The sequence below is a fragment of the Suricata suricatta genome, chromosome 12, assembly GCF_006229205.1.
Source record: "Suricata suricatta isolate VVHF042 chromosome 12, meerkat_22Aug2017_6uvM2_HiC, whole genome shotgun sequence".
Taxonomy (NCBI): domain Eukaryota; kingdom Metazoa; phylum Chordata; class Mammalia; order Carnivora; family Herpestidae; genus Suricata; species Suricata suricatta.
In genome coordinates, this window is record NC_043711.1 from 79,778,732 (window position 1) to 79,795,903 (window position 17,172).

The 17,172-nt window shown below is 49.8% G+C and overlaps 1 protein-coding gene across 1 annotated transcript in view; it reads left to right on the forward strand.

The window, feature by feature from the left end:
- The window catches only part of TCF15 (transcription factor 15), a 36,932-nt gene that overhangs the window by 13,155 nt on the left and 6,605 nt on the right, over positions 1-17,172 (forward strand). The window lies entirely within an intron of this gene.

The following is a 17,172-nucleotide window of genomic DNA, read 5'->3' on the forward strand; positions in this document are numbered from 1 at the left end:
TAAGCTCATGTTTCCCCTGTTCAAGAGTCTTCAAGGATTTCGCATTACCTTGCTAGGACATCTTAAACTGGAACCCAAAACCTTTTAATAAAGGGCTAAGTGTTTCCCCAGATTTCTGAGAAGAAGGTCATGGATGCGATTTCCTCAATGTTCAGTTGTCCCCTTACCCATTTTTCTGACCTCATTGGTATGGACTTAGCCCCAACTAACAACAATGAAAACCTGTAAAGGAATAAAAGAAGAGATCTCACCAGCAGTAAGTTCACTGGTTGAATGAAATTAATCCCAGCTCAGGGCCAATACACATTACCACTGATAACCTGAACCGGGCTCTTTTCCTGGCGGAGCCTCAGTTTACCTCTCGGTGGGATGAAGATAGTACCCCTCTTCCCTACGATCTGCTTTGCTTGCTAAGTGCCAGGCACTGAGCGCATTGTAACTCACTCAATCCTCACGGCCACTGTTAAGAGGCCGGAGCTACTATAATTGTCCTAAGAAAAGGAAACTGAGGCATAGAGCAATCAGTAGTCTACGTGTCTATAGCTTGGAAGGGGTGGAGTCTGGATTTGAACCCCCCACACACCCACTCCCAGCCTGGCTTCAAGACCAGATCTTCACTCCTATGTTGTAGGGAATAAGTGTGCTCATGGGAATGGCCTTGCTGGAGGCCATGGGCAGAGGTCACCTTGTGTGTTGGAGACAGTCGATGACCAAAGGGAAATGCACACAAAAGGCACAGGGCTGAAGTTGCACTCTGTGAAGTCCACGGTCATGGTCCCCTCTGGCCTCCCGATGGCTTCTTGATCACGTTTTATTCTCTACCATTTTTAGAATAATGACCGTTAGGAGATGCCTGGGTGGCTCAGTGGTTGAAGTGTCCAACTCTTGGTCCAGTCCATGGGATTGAGCCTCGCATTGGGCTCCATGCTGACAGTGCAGAGCTTGCTTTGGATTCTTTCTCTCCCTCTCTCTCTCTCCCCTGTTCATATTCTCTCTCCAAATCAATAAATAAACATTTCTTTTAAAGAATTACCATTAGGGCACCTGGGTGGCTCATATGGTTAAGCGACTTCCACTCAGGTCATGATCTCATGGTTCGTGGGTTTGAGCCCCGCGTGGTGCTCTGTGCTGACCGCTCAGAGCCTGGAGCCTGCTTCCAGAGAACCCTCTCTCTCTGCCCTTCCCCCACTCACGCTCTGTCTCTCTCTCAAAAAAAAAAAAAAACAATAAAAAACTTAAAAAAAGAATTACCATTAATACATGCAAACAACTATTGCATGTTTACTGAGAGCTAAGAATTTCCTTTGCATTTTGAATCTCTCAACAGCTCTAGCACATTCAGCCCACTTCGCAGGCAGTGAGACTGAGCTTGGCGGCAGAGCTAAGATTTGTTCCTTGTGCCTTGACCCCCTCCTGGGACTATGGAGCACTTCCATGTACCGAGGGCTCTCATGGCATGATCTCATTCAGCTTCACAGCCATGCCTTGAAATCCATACTCTATCATTCCCATTTTGCTGACAAAAAAACTGAGGTGCAGTGGGGCTCCTCAGGGCCACACACAGTTCTTTGCAACCAATCTGCCCTGCCTCACCTCCCCCAGCAGCATCCAGGATGTCAAGGTGGAAGGGGCATGATTTTATAGCACAGGAAGGAGCGAGTCAGGGTCTCCGGGGCAGTGGTGGGGATGTCAGGCAGGTGCCCAGAGATCCGGAGGTGAAAAGCCCCGGGAGACGCCCCCACGTTTGCATTTTCAACAAGGAGGGGAGCAGGCAGCAAGCTGTCACTTCCATGGAATGTCCTTTAGTCCTGGTGTACTGGCTCAACCCAGCCCCTCCACTCCTGCTCTTTCCTGACCCCCATCTGCCTCTCCACCTGGACGGCCCCACGTCTGGGCTCCTGCAGCTCATTTCATTCCACAAACTATCACTGAGTGTCAGATGCTATTTTAGGCACTGGGGACACATTCCAGAATAAACAGTGATCCTTGCCCCATAACGTTGATATTCAGCAGCAGGCAAGAGACCATAAATATTAAATACACTAAAGTATATAAGGACATTAGGCAGTTATAAGGGCCGTGGCAAAATTTAAAAAAATAAAGTAAGGCAAGTGGCTCGGGAGTGAGGAGGAGAACTCATGGGGTGAAAAGGGGCAGGCCTTCACTGAGGAGGTGACATCTGAGCAGAGACTTGAACAAGATGAGGCAGTGAACCAAGCAATACCTAGAGGAAGAGTGCTCCAGGCAGTGGAGTGCTGTGCACAGCAAGTGCAAGGGTCCTGGGGCAGAGCAGTGCATGAAGAGTAACAAGGCCAGTGTGGAGAGGAGTCGGTAAAGGAAGAGGGTGGGAGGAAGGACAGAGGAGGAAGAGGGTGGGAGAGAGGGCAGATCACAGTAGGGTCATCCTGAGGATCTGGCTTTTGCTGAGCGAACCGAAAGCCAAGGGAGAGTTCTGCGCAGAAGAGGGACACTGACATGTGCGTGACAGGCCGTGTCTGACTGCTGTGTGCCTTGACACCACAGCGGAACCAGGGTGGGAAACAGAGGGCTCAAGGGCCCCTGCGAGGAGAGCGCCGCAATAATCTCGGTCAGAGATGAAGGCCGGTAGTTAGAGCTGCTGTTTAACAAACTATCCCCAAAACTCTGGCTTCATGCGACCGCCACATCAGGATGCCGGCGACTTCAGACCAAGCGTGGCAGGGGTGGCGAGTCTCTGGCCCATGGGGTCTTGAGCCTCCGTCGGGAGACTCGAAGCCTGGATGTGGTTCCACAACGGAGGGCTGGAGTCACCTGGAGGCCCTGGACCAGGACCGCAAATAGGACTTCTGCGGGTGGCCCGGGCCTCCTTATAGGAGCACGAGCCGAGTCTTAAAGAGTGAGGGTGAATCAACCAAGAGAAATGGGAGAGGGCAACTGAGGACGAGGAGAGTGGAGACTCACACATCAGGAGGCTGGAGAGGTGGGTTTGGGCGCTGATTGTCTGGGTTTAAATCCTGCCCTCAGGGCGGCTGGGTGGCTCAGTCAGTTGAGCGTCTGACTTTGGCTCAGGTCATGATCTCATGGTCCGTGGGTTCGAGCCCTGTGTCGGGCTCTGTGCTGACAGCTCAGAGCCTGGAGCCTGCTTCGGGTTCTGTGTCTCCCTCTCTCTCTGAGCCTCCCCAGCTCAAGCTGTCTCTCTTTCTCCCTCTCTCTCTCAAAAATAAATAAAAACATTAAAAAAATTTTTTAATAAATAAATAAATCCTGCTCTGCCCCTTCTCTTGGGCAACACTGGGCAGGCCACCTTGCCTCTCTGAACCTCTGTTTACTGTAAAACAAGAGTGATAATAATTGCACTGGGGGGGTGGGGGCGGAAATGCATGCAAAGTGCCTGCTAGCTAAAAAAAATCCCTCAAAGGGTCAGCTCTGCCCAGGAAATTACAGATAGCACCCTGGCTTCTCAGATGAGGACACGCAGAGATTCACCACCACCGAGTCTAGAAGGGGAGGACCTGATTCACGCCCAACTGACCTGCCACAGCCTGACCCCTCCTCGTCTACACTCACTCCTCACCCCCCAAGTTCACTTGGGGCAGGAGGTGTCCTTCCTCCTTGGACATGCCCTCCTCCAAGGAATCCTGTGAGGCTCCAGAGAGGATCCCCAGACCCAGAGGTGGAGCCTTGAAGATGCAGCGGTCTCTGCCCTGATAAGGGCTTCCCCTCCTTGCCCCCCTCCCCCCACCCCTGCATTCTCCATGTCCCTGGTCAGCAGGAATTCCTCCGTTCAGCATGGAGTTCCGGCAGATTTTATGGGCCAGTCACAGCAGACAAATGGAGAAGAAAAACATCCCTTTGGAGCTCTGTGCAGCTCTCAAAATCTGATTTCCGCTCAGCCGGAAGAAGCCCGGCTGCTTCAACTCTCTGCGGGAGGGGACCACGGGGTCTGATTCAAGACCCTCCTAGCCCTGCCTTCCATCAACACGGGCTCTTTCCTTCCCTAATGGCTCCTCCTCTGCCCCCCAGCCCTGCCCAGGGCTCACCCTCCCCTCTCCCTCTATAGAACTGCCTCAAAGACCCCAGATCCCAGTTTGGGATCCTCAGCAAAGCATCCACTTACTGGGAGCATCCTACCCACCAGGCGTCTTCCACACATGGGCTCTGGACTAGCTTGGAGCAGAGTGGGAAAGGACATGCGTGTGGGACTCAGAAATGGGGTCCAGCTTCGTCTGGTCTAGTTCGTAAGATTTGTGACAAAGTCCCTCCACCTGGCCGGGTTTGTGTTTTCTCCTCTATAAAATGGGCTTAATAATGGGATCTATCTCATAAGGATGTTTGTGAGGAGTCAATGGAAATAGGCACATCAAGGTTTAGCGTGTAGCTCTCATAAGTGATAGTCGATGTTATCGCTGTGACTCCCTCCCTTCACAAACCCGAGGGGTAGGCATCTTTGCCCCCGATGCCCCAAATGAGAAAAGCAAGGCTCTTGGAACACACCTTTATCTGCTCAATTTCCCATTTCCTCCAGTTATGATTAACCAGGACTGCAAATCCTGAATGTATTAAAGAATATGGTCGGTCCTTTGTTGTTTTTTTTTTTTAAGTCTATTTATGTGTTTTGAGAGAGAGAGGGAGAATGTGCATGTGGGTGTGCTCATGCATGAGAGAGGCAGAGAGAGAAAGGGAGAGAGAGAAAGGGAGAGAAGGAACCGAAAGCAGGCTCTGCACTGATGGCACAGAGCCCCACATGGGGCTCGATCTCACAAACCATGAGATCATGACCTGAGCTGAAATCAAGAGTCGGTTGCTGGGGCGCCTGGGTGGCTCAATCGGGTGGACATCTGACTTGGACTCAGATCATGATCTCACGGTCCGTGAGTTTGAGCCCTGCGTCAGGCTCTGTGCTGACAGCTCAGAACCTAGAGCCTGCTTTAGACTCTATGTCTCCTCTCTGTCCCTACCCCGCTCACACTCTGTCTGTCTCAAAAAATAAATAAACATAAAATAAAAAAGTCCATTGCTTAACCCGCTGAGCCACCCAGATGCTCCACTGTCAGTCCTTATTATTCAAAGGCCCCACAGTAACGAATTTGCCTCCTCTCTAAAATGTACTTGTAACCTTCAGATGAACGTGACCAGGACTTCCATGTCACTCCCGCACAAGTGCAGAGGGGAGCAACATCGCGTCCCTGGTCACAAGCTGTCATTCTGCCTCCATGTGCCCGCTCTCACGCCGTAAGCCAGCGTCCATTTTCATGGTCTACTTAGTGCCACGCTTTACACTCCTGCGTGCTTTTTCTTGGTGATCTTGCCGTCTGACCCGGCCCTGAGCACAGTGCTGAAAATACTACCTCGTGTTCTGATGCTCAGGAGAGCTGTGACGTGCCTTATGGAGAAAACGCACGCGTCAGGTAAGCTTTGTTCGGGCATGAGTTACATGCTGTCCACAGCTCAAGGCTAGCGAATCCACAGTACATGTATTTTTAAAAATATTTTTTATGTTTATTTATTTTTGGGAGAGAGAGAAAATGCGAGTGGGGGAGAGGCAGAGAGAGAGGGAGGCACAGAATCTGAAGCAGGTTCCAGGCTCTGAGCTGCCAGCACAGAGCCCGATGCAGGGCCTGAACCCATGAGCCCGCGAGATCATGACCTGAGCTGAAGTCAGACAATGAACCGACCGAACCCCCAGGCGCCCCTCACAGTATGTATTAAGTCAGATGTCCTTCAACAGAAACACACAGAAAACGAGGTAGGTATTGGTTCGTTGGCAAAAATCTTCTCACCTGAGGTTCCAAGGACCCTTACCCTGGGTTTCCCCTGGGAGTGCTCATTCAGTTACCTCGGGTTCAGTGCTTGTGGGGACTTTACAGAACACAATGACAACAAATAATTTAAAAAATCAACTGTATTTCCTGGCTTTTGGTACTTTGAGGGGTGAAGATATTTGGGAGGCGCTGGAGTGAGCTGCAGTCACCATTAGTCGGCTGTGGGACAAAGTACCCCACAACTTGGTGTCTTTAAAACAACTGTTTTCTTACGCTGACAAATTCTGTAATTCAGGATTCCTAAGAACAGGCCCAGCAGGGAAGGCTCGTCTCTGCTTCCTGATGTCTCAGGCTTCGGCTGGAAAGGCTCAGCAGCTGGGGCTGAAGGCATCTTTACTCACGTATCTGTCCCCTGGGCTGGGAGGACCAGAAGCAGAGTAGGAGCCCTCCGAAGCCTCCCAATGTGGCCTGGGCTTCCTCACAGCATAGTAGCTTCAGGGCATTTGAACTTGTCACCCGGCAACTCTGAGCTCAGAGCAAGAGGGTTCCAGTGAACCAGACGGAAGCCGCATCACCTTTTCTGACCCAGCTTTAGAAGTCACGAGGGGTACCCTTCTGCCAAACTCAAGTAGTTGAAGCAGCCACAAGCCTGCCCAGACTCAGGGAGGAAGGACAAACACCCCCTATCCACAATCCCCACTCCCGATGGAGAGAATGGCGGTCATGTTTTTAAACCACTAGAGCTATTAATACAGACTTAAGAAAATTAGAGACGAAGGGGTGCCTGGGTGGCTCAGTCAGTTAAGGGTCCGACTTCGGCTCAGGTCATGATCTCACAGTCAGTGAATTCGAGCCCCACATCAGACTCTCTGCTGTCCCCACAGAGCCTGCTTTGGATCCTCTGTCCCCCACCCTACCCCCGCCACCCCGCTCCTCCCCCTCTCTTTCTCTTTCTCTCTCAAAAGTAAATAAACATTATAAAAAGAAAAGAAAATTAGAGATTCAGGTCCAAATCTTGGCCTGTTACTCTCCTAGCTGGGCCATCTTGGGCAAAATGCTTCATTGCTCAGAGCCCTGATGTGCCTCTCTGTAACAGGAAGGCAATCACAGCCCCCAGCTTCTAGGATGGCGAGGATGAAAGGAGATAATGGGCAAGGAACAGTCAGTTCAGTGTCTAGCACAGAGTGTAGTGTAGATGGTAGTGTTACGGACATTATTCATGTTGGGACCTGGATGTATTGATTATGTATTCAGCTGCATGTAACGGAAACCAAATAGAGTGGCTTCACCAAATACGATTTTTTTTTTAATTTTTCAAGAGGCTAGGGACGAGTATGGCTTCTCAAAGAAATCATCAAGGACTAAGGCTGAAGGTGAAGGGCAACCCTTCTTGGGAGACTCTGTAATTTCATTTGAGGAAATGTGCCTTTCCCTGGGAACTTCTATCTTTACCTCACTGGCCAGAATGAGCCGCATGACCGTCCCCTAGCTACAAGGAAGGCTGAGAAAGGGAATATTTATAACTAGACCCACTGCTGCCCTGGACAAACCGGAGCTCTGCTGATGGAGGCAGGGTGGGGATGGGGGTGGGGAGTTGGATATTGTGGAGGTAGATAACAGTGTCTTCATGTCAATCTCAGAGAGCAACGTGCAAATGGCTCCACTGTCCGGCATCACCGCTGAGCACCGCGAAGAGACCAAAACACATCTTCATCATCTCTCATTTAAGGCAGCGGAGACCTCCTAACCTTGATATAGGAAGCCTTTCCAGATACCTCTAGGTCCCTGATCTTGTTCTCTGAAATCCTATTGTCTGGGCTGAGCTACCAAACCTGGAATGGGGGGAGTATGATATGTTGATGTCAGAGTTCTCTGGCCCCTCCCCCACCCCCACCCCCACCCCACTATCTAGCCTGCAGAGGGGAGGGAAATTGCCCAAGGGCACCAGCAGCAGCTGAGGTGGGGATGGGCCCCTGCCCCTGACACCTGGCCATGAGGATTTTCCTCAGGCCTCCTTGAATTTTCAAAAGGCTCCTTAAACAGTGGTTTCATTTAGCATCGTCTTGCCCTCCTACAGCACCTTGGTGACTGTCCCCTGGCACACGTGTTAGGGCCAACCTGAGCCCTGGGCAGCCTAAATTATTCAGCACTTCCTTCAACGACATGGTCTTTAAGCACCTGCCCAACATTTCTCTGGAGGGATGGAGCTGAAGGAGGGCACACATGGCTACATCAGCTTCCCTTCGGTAATTGAGCAACTCCATTCTGGCCCCAAACTCGCCTCCCCTACTCAAGGAAACCAAAGTACATCAGCTTGACAGGCCCTTTCTCCCTAGAGCAGAGTTCTGTAAGCATCTAAGCTTCAACTACCCCAGAGTGGGGCTCTTCCCTCCTCTTCTCACCACAAGCAACTTATCAAAGAATTCCTGTCCACTCTCTAGCCGTGTGACCTTAGACAAGTAACTTAACCTCTCTGTTCCTTAATCCACTCCTCTATAAAATGGGAATATTAATAGTACTTAGTGGGACACTTGGGTGGCTCAGTTGGTGAAGCATCCAACTCTTGGTTTCATTCAGGTCATGATCTCACAGCCCAGGTTGGGCTCCACGCTGGGCATGGAGTCCGCTTAGGATTCTCTTTCCCTCTTTCTCTGCCCCTCCTCCACTCTCATACCTGGGTGCTTGCTCTCTCTCAAAAAAAAAAAGAAAAAGAACTTACCTCATGGGGCTGTTCTGAGGGTTAAATGAGAAAATGCACCCAAGTGCTTACAAGAGTACCTGGCATGTAACAATCCCTCAATGACAATAATTTATTTTTATTATTATTATTATTATTATTATTTCAATTTTCATTGCACTTTCCCTCACAGAAGTGCCAGGAACCATTTTTTTTCTCCCAACATGTTACATTTCCACTGATGTTTTAGTGTCCCTTAGAGATTAGGACTCGGAAAATGCCTGGAAGTCCCCCCCTTTTTTAAAATTTTTTTCCCATCTTTTTATTTATTTTTGAGAGACAGCATGAGCAGGGGAGGGTCAGAGAGAGAGGAGACCCAGAATCCGAAGCAGGCTCCAGGCTCTGAGCTGTCAGCACAGAGCCCAACATGGGGCTCGAACCCACGAACTGTGAGATCATGACCTGAGCTGAAGCCGGACACTTAACCGACTGACCCACCCAGGTGCCCTGTGGTAGTCCCCTTCTTAACCCAGATCTTCCTGGTCACCAATGCCCCCTACTCACTACCCCCTAGCTCCTCTCAGACACGCTCTCAAGAAAGAGTAGGATAATACCCACCCACACTGAGGTGGATATCACTGATAGCGGCCTGGAGAACTTTCTGCTAAACTGCTTTCTCTATCAAGTAACTGGTGTGGGATGGGAGTAGGGGCTTGGGTGGGAGGGTCTGTGGTCAAATAAGCCTAGAAAATGCAGATTGGAATGAAGCCCAATGAGTTGATTTGCTGCAGGATTTCTCAGAGCCTTTAACATGGAAAGCGTTATAATTCTTTAGAAGGGGGATGCCAAACGCAGCTTCCCAGACTTTTGAATCATGGAAAGCTGGGCACCTTCCAGAATGAGAGCTGCCAGGAGTTCACTCTTGAAAATGATGGCCTAGAAGGTCCTTGAAGGACTGAGCTCTAGCGGAGCAAAGGGACCAGCCCCATGCCAGAGGAACTGCATGACTGAGATCAGCAGAGCTTTCTCATTGGCCTGAACAGCACACGGAACAAAACAAAACCTGGCATTTCGGTGGAAGAGTAGTCTAAATATTTATTTAACACACTCGGTCAACAGATATTTCTGGATGCTTGCAATGTGCCAAGTACTGACCTGTGTCTTGGGGGAAATTGCCATCAAGCCAAATTCTGCTTTCCTCACTTACTGATTGAGTGACCTTGAGAAAACGCTTCGTAAAGATGAAATGATGGCAACAGCACTCGCACCTTACATCCGGGTGCCAGGGGTGCTACGCTTCCTCCTCACAACCACCCTCCACGGGCAGGCTCTGTGATGATCCCTGTTTTATAGACAAGGAAACTGAGGCACAGAGAGGCTCGGTAAAATCTTCAAGACCATACAGCTGGGAAGTGGCAGAGGCAAGCCCTCAGCACTCAGGCTTCTGCATCTGCAAACTGAACCATGCAACACTGTGTTAACTCCAGAGATAATACCGATGGCTGACTTGACTAGTTGTTACCAGATAGCTATCTTCTCTTCTTCGCTGCTAATAGAAACCCCCGTGTTCAGCCAGATGTGTGGCTACCTAATGAAGACTACATTTCCCAGCCTCCTTTGCAGTAACGTATGGGCAAATAACAAGGTCTGGTCAATGGGACAAACACAGAAGTGACGTTGTAACACCCAAACAAGTGTCCTCAAAGGGTGAAGTGTGCTCTTCCTCCTTCCACTTCTTTCTCCTTTCTTTCTGGTTGGAAAGCAGACAGAATGGCCCCTGCAGCCATTTTGGTCCATGAGACAACTTAGAGAGTGGAAGCCACATTGGATGGAGCAAAAAGACAGACAGAGCCTGGGTCCCCACACCCTCTGCCTCAGTTGTCTAAGGTTGCGTAACAACAGACGCTAAACTTAGGGACTTACAATGCCAATAATTTTTTATCATCTCTGCCTTTGCCTTTCTTTATCATCTTTGCTATTTTTCACAGTTCCTTTAGCTCAGGAATTCAGGATCCACATCCAAGGAGGCTTACTCACATGGCTGGCGCATCGGTGCTGCCTGTAGGCTGGGGACCTTGGTTCCTCTCTACATGGGCCTCTCCACAGGACAACTTGAATGCCCTCATCACAAGGTGGCTGCCATCCCCAGAGTCATTCAAGAGATCAAGGAGGAGGTCCAATGCTCTTATCAGCTAGGTTCAGAAGGCACACACTATGACTTCTGCCAGATTTTTTTGGTCACACAAGTCGGATGTGATTCAATGAGGGAAGGTCTACACCAGGAGACCAGGATCACTGGGGGCTATCTTACGAGCTAGATTCTACAGCACAGAATGCCGCCCTGCAAAGGCCTTGACCGTGAGAGAGAAATACATTCTCATCTTGCCTAACTGAACTTCAGATGGCGAGTAATATATCTATGAATTCTTGACACAACACAGCCCCTCAATAAATACTATCTGTAGTCTTTTTCTCCGAGTGCATTATGTGTAGGACTGTGTCCCTTTTGTGTGTCTCCTCATCTACGCACAAACATATACGCACGTGGCACCGCCATCTAGGTACAAAGTCGTGTGGGAGGTTGCGTATCAGCTTTTCATGCATCCATTCATTCAACAAGTGTTCATTGTCGCCCACGGTGTGCCAAGCTCTGGCCTAGGACGCCGGAATACCTCCGGTCCCTAGAAAACTCACAGTCTAGTGGAGGAGGCAAGCATAATGGGATGGAAAACAACCCATTTTTCTGTCCTCAGGGAAATGCAGAGTAAAACAAGGAATCAGATCACTTCAAGCTCCAGGGATGATGTGGGGAAGTTGGTCCCTCATGCCCACTGGCCAGGTGGAGTATAGCAACTAGAATGCATCCTAGAATACAGTCAGGCAGTGCTTGTGCTAACTGTGTGTATTCTGTGTCCCGGGAATCCTGCCCTTGGGTGTGTATGCCAGAGGAACACATTCAGGACTCCATGAGAATCGCATTCCAGAAATCCATCACAGCTCTGCTGGGAGAGGTGAAAGTTAGAGGTAGTCATAGAGTCCACCACTAAGGCAATGGAAAAGGAGGCATGCACGTGCACGCATGTCAACATACTAAGCAGGGGTCAGAAGCCATGGACTTGAGTTAGACTCAGCAAACCAGGCACAGTGTCAAGTAAACAAAACAACCTAACAAACAAATCTAGAGAAACTACTATTTGTGTCAATTAATAACCTATTCATGGGGTGCCTGGCTGGCTTAGTCAGTTAAGTGTCCAACTTCTGCTCAGGTCATGGTCTCACAGTTCATAGGTTTGAGCCCCGCATCAGACTCTGTGCTGACAGCTCAGAGCCAGGAGCCTGCTTCGAATTCGGTGTCTCCTTCTCTCTCTTCACCTCCCCTGCTTGTTTTCTGTCTCTCAAAAATAAATAAACGTTAAGAAATATTTTAAAAATAACCTATTCACACAAACCAGCACTGTATATTTTATGAGGATTCATGCATTTTCAAAGACATGTATCAACAATATTTAGTGGACCCAGAATAACCAACACAATAGTGAAGGAGAAAAACAAAGCTGGAGGACTGGTGCTACCCAACTTCTAGGTTTTCGGAACGCTACAGTAATCGACACAGCATTGTAATGACAGAGTAATAGACACACACCAAAAAAAGATCAACAGAACAGACTACAGAGCCCAGAAATAGACCCCCATAAATATAGTCCACTGACCTTTGACCAGAAGTAAAGGCAATACAATGAAGTAAAGATAGTCCCTTCAACAAATGTTGCTGGAATAATTGAACTCTGGACAGCCACATGCAAAAACATGAATCTACACCTTCCCACCCTTCACAAAATTTAACTCAAAATGGATCACAGACCTAAATGTAAAACACAAAACTATAAAACATCTAGAAGACAACATAGGAGAAAATCTAGATGACCTTGGAGGTGGTGATGACTTTTTAGATCCAACCCCAGACACGTGATCCATTAAAGGAATAATTGATTCACTAAAATCAAAACCTTCTTTTCTCCGGAAGACACTATCAATGGGGCACCTGGGTAGCTCAGTCAGCTGAGCATCCAACTCTTGATTTCAGCTCAGTTCTTGATCCAGGGTCATGGGATTGAGCCCCATGCCGGGCTCCATGCTGAGTCGGGAGCCTGCTTAAGATTCTATCTCTCCTCCTTTCCCCAACTCATTCTCTCTCGTTCACGCTCTCTCTCAAAAAGAAAGAAAGAAAGAAAGAATGAAAGAAAAAAGGAAAGGAAGGAAGGAAGAAAAGGAAAAAAAGAAAAGAAAAGAAAAAAAGAAAGAAAAGAAAAAAGAAAGAAGAAAAGAAGACACTATCAAGAGAATGGCAAGACAAGCCACAGACTGGGAGAAAATATTTGCAAAAGGCACATCCTATAAAAGACTGTTATCCAAAATATACAAAGAATTCTTAACATTCAACAATAAGAAAACAACCCAGTTTAAAAATGGGCCAAAGACCTTACCAGACACCTCAGGAAAGAAGACGTACAGATGGAAACTAAGCATATAAAAAATGCTCCCCATCATATGTCATCAGGAAAAAGCCAGTTAAAACCAGAAACCACTATGCACCCATCGGAAGGGCCAAGCTCCAGACCACTGACAACATCAAATGCTGATGAGGAACTCTCATCTGTGGGGGTGGGATGCAAGATAGCACAGACACTTCGGAAAACAGCCTGATGGTTTCTAATCAAACTAAACACTCTTTCATACAATCCAGCCCCTTGATAGTTACCCAAAGGAGTTGAAAATTCATGCTTACACTAACACCTGCACACAATGCTTACAGTAGGTGGATGGACAAGTAAATTGTGATCCAGACAGTAGAATATTCTTCAATGCTTAAAAAAATGCATCATCAGGTGGTGAAAAGACACGGGAGGAACATAAGTGGATATTTCTAAGTGAGAGAAGCCAGTCTGAAAAGGCAGTACTGTATAATCTCAACTGTAGGACCTCCTGGAAAAGGCAAAACTACGGAGACAATGAAAGATCGGCAGTTGCAGGGATGAGGTGTACTGGTAGGCAGGGTATGGAGGATTTTCAGGGCAGTGAAAATAGTCGGCATGATGCCATCATGCTCGTATGATAACGACATCACCATAAACATTTGTCCAAACCCACAGAACGTACAACACCAGGAGTGAATCCTAAGGTCAACGGCGGACTCTGGGTGATAATGAAGTGACCAGGTAGATGCATCCGTTGTAACGAATGTACCACTCTGGTGAGCGGTGTTGATACCGGGGAGGCTGTTCACGTGATGGGGCGAAGGGAAAACGGGAAATCTCTTACCTTCTCAATTCTGTTGTAAACCTAATACTGCTCTTTGTAAAAAAGGAAATCTTTAAAATAGAGAGTGGATGCCCTGTGCAAGGAAGGGAAATATGAAGGAGGAATCAAAGACAAAAGGAGAGAAATCAAAAGACAGTGTGATCAACATATCAGACCTACACCAAGGTGGGGGAGGAACAGCAAAGCAAGCTTTACCAAGAAACTGCCCTGAACTTCGGCAGAGGTGGAGGGTTGTTGGCGTGAGGGAAGGGCGGAGCACTGCGGGCAGAGAGAATAAGCTGTGCCAAAGGCAAAGGTGCCTCAGAGAAACTTTAAGTATTTCAGGGGGATTGACTCCCAAGGTGGCCTGGTCAGGAAGGCAGGGGCCAGCTCCTGTTCTCTCAACCCATGGGACCGTCCCCCTCCTACCTGATGGGCTCCTACTCAGCCCTCACACATCTCTGTGCTGCCAGAGCTGCCAGGGAAGCGGTCTGTCTGACCTGAGCTCCCCTACGGCACACTGTGTGACCTCAGGCAAGTCACTTTCCACTCTCAGAACGTCAGTTTCTTCATCTGTAAATTAAGAATAATAACACCTGTCTCGGAAGTGTGTGATGGAGAGGAAATGGGATGAGCAAAATACAATGTTCTTGCCTTGTGACACTTACATTCTAGTGGAAGGAGACTAATGTGTATTTCCCAAGAGCCAGAACTAGGCTTGACACATAGTAGGTGCTCAGTTAATATTTGCAGATGATTGAGTAATGAATGAATGGAAGCAGTAACACATGCTATGGAAAGAAAGAAAGCAGGATAAGGTGAACAGAGAGAGCCACAGGGGTGTTGGAGGGGGTAGGAGCAGTGCAGGGCAGTGGGGGGCAGGGCAGGGAGCCCCCCCTGAGGAGGTGAAATTTCAGTGAAGACTGGAAGGAAGTGAGGGACTAAGCTATGGGGAAATCCACCTGTGGTGTATACCAGGCAGAGGTGGGCTCCCAGGCAGCGAGCAGGCCAGTATGGTTGGAGCAGAGGACCAGGGCACAGAGGACAAAGGCCGGGAGGGCTGAGCCCCTTCTGTGGGTGAGCTGAGAACATGGCAAGAGCGCCGCATCCCTGCTCCCTGTGCACAGGTCCTGGGTTGCTCTTCTCTCTGGGACCAGCCCCCGACAACCTAACAACCTCAGCACAAACTCGTCTCCTGTATTGAGGGCCTGACCTGTGCCAGGCCCTGGCTTTAGTGGCATGAACTCACGGAACCACTATCAGCCCTCAGAATGGGTGCTATTATTATCGCCAATTTCCAGAGCAGGAAACGGGAGACTCCAAGACTCCAAGACTCCCCTTGAGCAGGATCCCAGGGTTCTTTGATGCTGGAGCCCAGCTTGCTCCCACCACATTGTCCTGGAATTCTTTGTTTACAGCTTGCCTTCCCCTCTTGGCTGCAGGAGGCCCAACTCCGTCTCATTCATGGTTTTATTTGACTCCTGCATGCAGAGCAAGTGAGTGAATGAGCCTACCGAGTGAGCCCTCCTGGCTTCCGGGCCGGTTCTTGCCCCCTTGCTGGCTTCTACTACCAGGAGCTCGAATGGGGAGGGGGCTGGATAGAGGAATTTGAAGCTGCCCTAGGACTGAGAGGAGAAGAGAGGGGGAGATGGGGAAGAAAGTGAAAGTGAAGGGAGCCCAGAGCCCCTGTGAGGAGGCGCAGCAGGGAAGGAAATCTCCGGGTAATAACTCTTCGGCTCAGGAAGCAGCAGCCTGGCCTGGAGCTGCGTGTGGCTGGCCCTGTGGGGAGGGGGCTACGCAGGCTCCTTCTCCTCCACCCCAAAGCCCAGCCTGGCTGGGGTCACGGTCAAATGAGGAGGGGTGGAGGAGCCAGGTGTGGGAACAGAACTTCCCCCAGACCCTGGGGGGGGAGGGCGGCTGAAGACTTAAGGGGCTGCTCTTCCAGCAGCTAAAGAAAACCCTCGGGCTCCCCTCCCCCATTCTGGCCTGGTTGGGGGAAGCCATGAAGGCACAGTGTGGCAGAGCTGGGAGGTATCTTCAAGAAAACTGAGGCCCAGAAAGGAAAACAAGCCAAAACGCACCTAGGACCCTTTCATCTTCACTCCCTTGTGCCCTGTCTACCACACAGATGCGTTAGGGTTGAAGAGAAAGTTATTTTCAAGGTCGAGCAATACAGGTTGGGCCAGTCCCCAGGATGGAGCTGGGACGGGGGCCCGACATGGGGAACCCACCCACCATCAACGGCGGTTCTTTCCAGGGCCCCTGAGAAGAAGGTGTCAGGCTGAACAATCTAGGGTTTCCTGAAGGAAGGAAGGCAATGAGGGAAGAGAGTCGCACCTCCCTCTCTCTCGCTCTCGCTCGCTCTGTGTGTGTGTGTGTGTGTGTGTGTGTGTGTGTGTGTGTGTGTGGTGGCATGCCAAAGAGGGAGGTGGGCATGGATTTGGAGCCAGAATGGGATTGTGGGGAGTGTAGGAGGACAATTTGCATTTTATCGGTGGAAGGGGTTAGCCGGACAGGGGCGATAGTGCCTCCACTCACTTCTTATAAGCCTAAGGGCCAGAGCTCTCTCATCTGTAAATCAGGGGACAGGGCAGGGGACTCCCCCACAACTTCAGCAAGAAGTGTAAAGATCAGTAAAGCATTCAGCACTGTGGGTGGCACACAGTAGGACCTCAACCAACATGTCAATTCCATGAGAGCAAAGAGTTTGTCACCTCTATTATGAGACCTAAAACCATTCCTGACATAGCAAAGATCCAAGAAATACTTGTTGAATGAATAAATGAATAAATGACGCTACTAGCGTGCGTGTTTGTGTGTGTTGTTTTTGTTTTGCCGTCTTTTTTTTTTTTTTAAGTTTGCTGTTAAGGATGTGACACTGTGGAATCCTTCGTTGGAAAGATTACAGTGTTTCTCTAAGCGTTCTTCGTGGACACCATCCTAAGGCAGATTCCTGGGTCCCCTGCCAGACCTGCTGAATCAGAACAGGAGGAACCCGGGAATCTTTCCTGTCTACAGCCCCCGTTCCCCAATTCTTACACAAGCGAAACTTGCCGAACCACAGTATTAGAATGTGAAGGCGGGAAAACCCCAAGCTAGCTTCTCTTCAATCCACTTTCCGAACGGGAATACCGAAGCCAAGAGAGTCCTCCTACAGGTCTAGAACCGCTGATCAAGGGTCCAGATCCTGGCCCGCCCCTAACGCCCAGACCCCCCAAAACCGCGCAGCTCGCCAGCGGGGACGGAAGGCTTCGGGGCGGGCCGCTGAGCTCGCGGGCTGCTTTCAACCTGGGGAACAGGGGGGGCGGGCGCCGCGCCATTGGTCGGGGCGCGGCGGGCGCCTCCCCATTGGCCGGGGCGGAGGCCCCCGCCCCTGCGGGGACGGCCTCGAGATTGGCCCCTCCCCGACTATAAGGCGGCCGCCGGCGGGGTCGTGGGAGCGCGCGGCAGCGCACG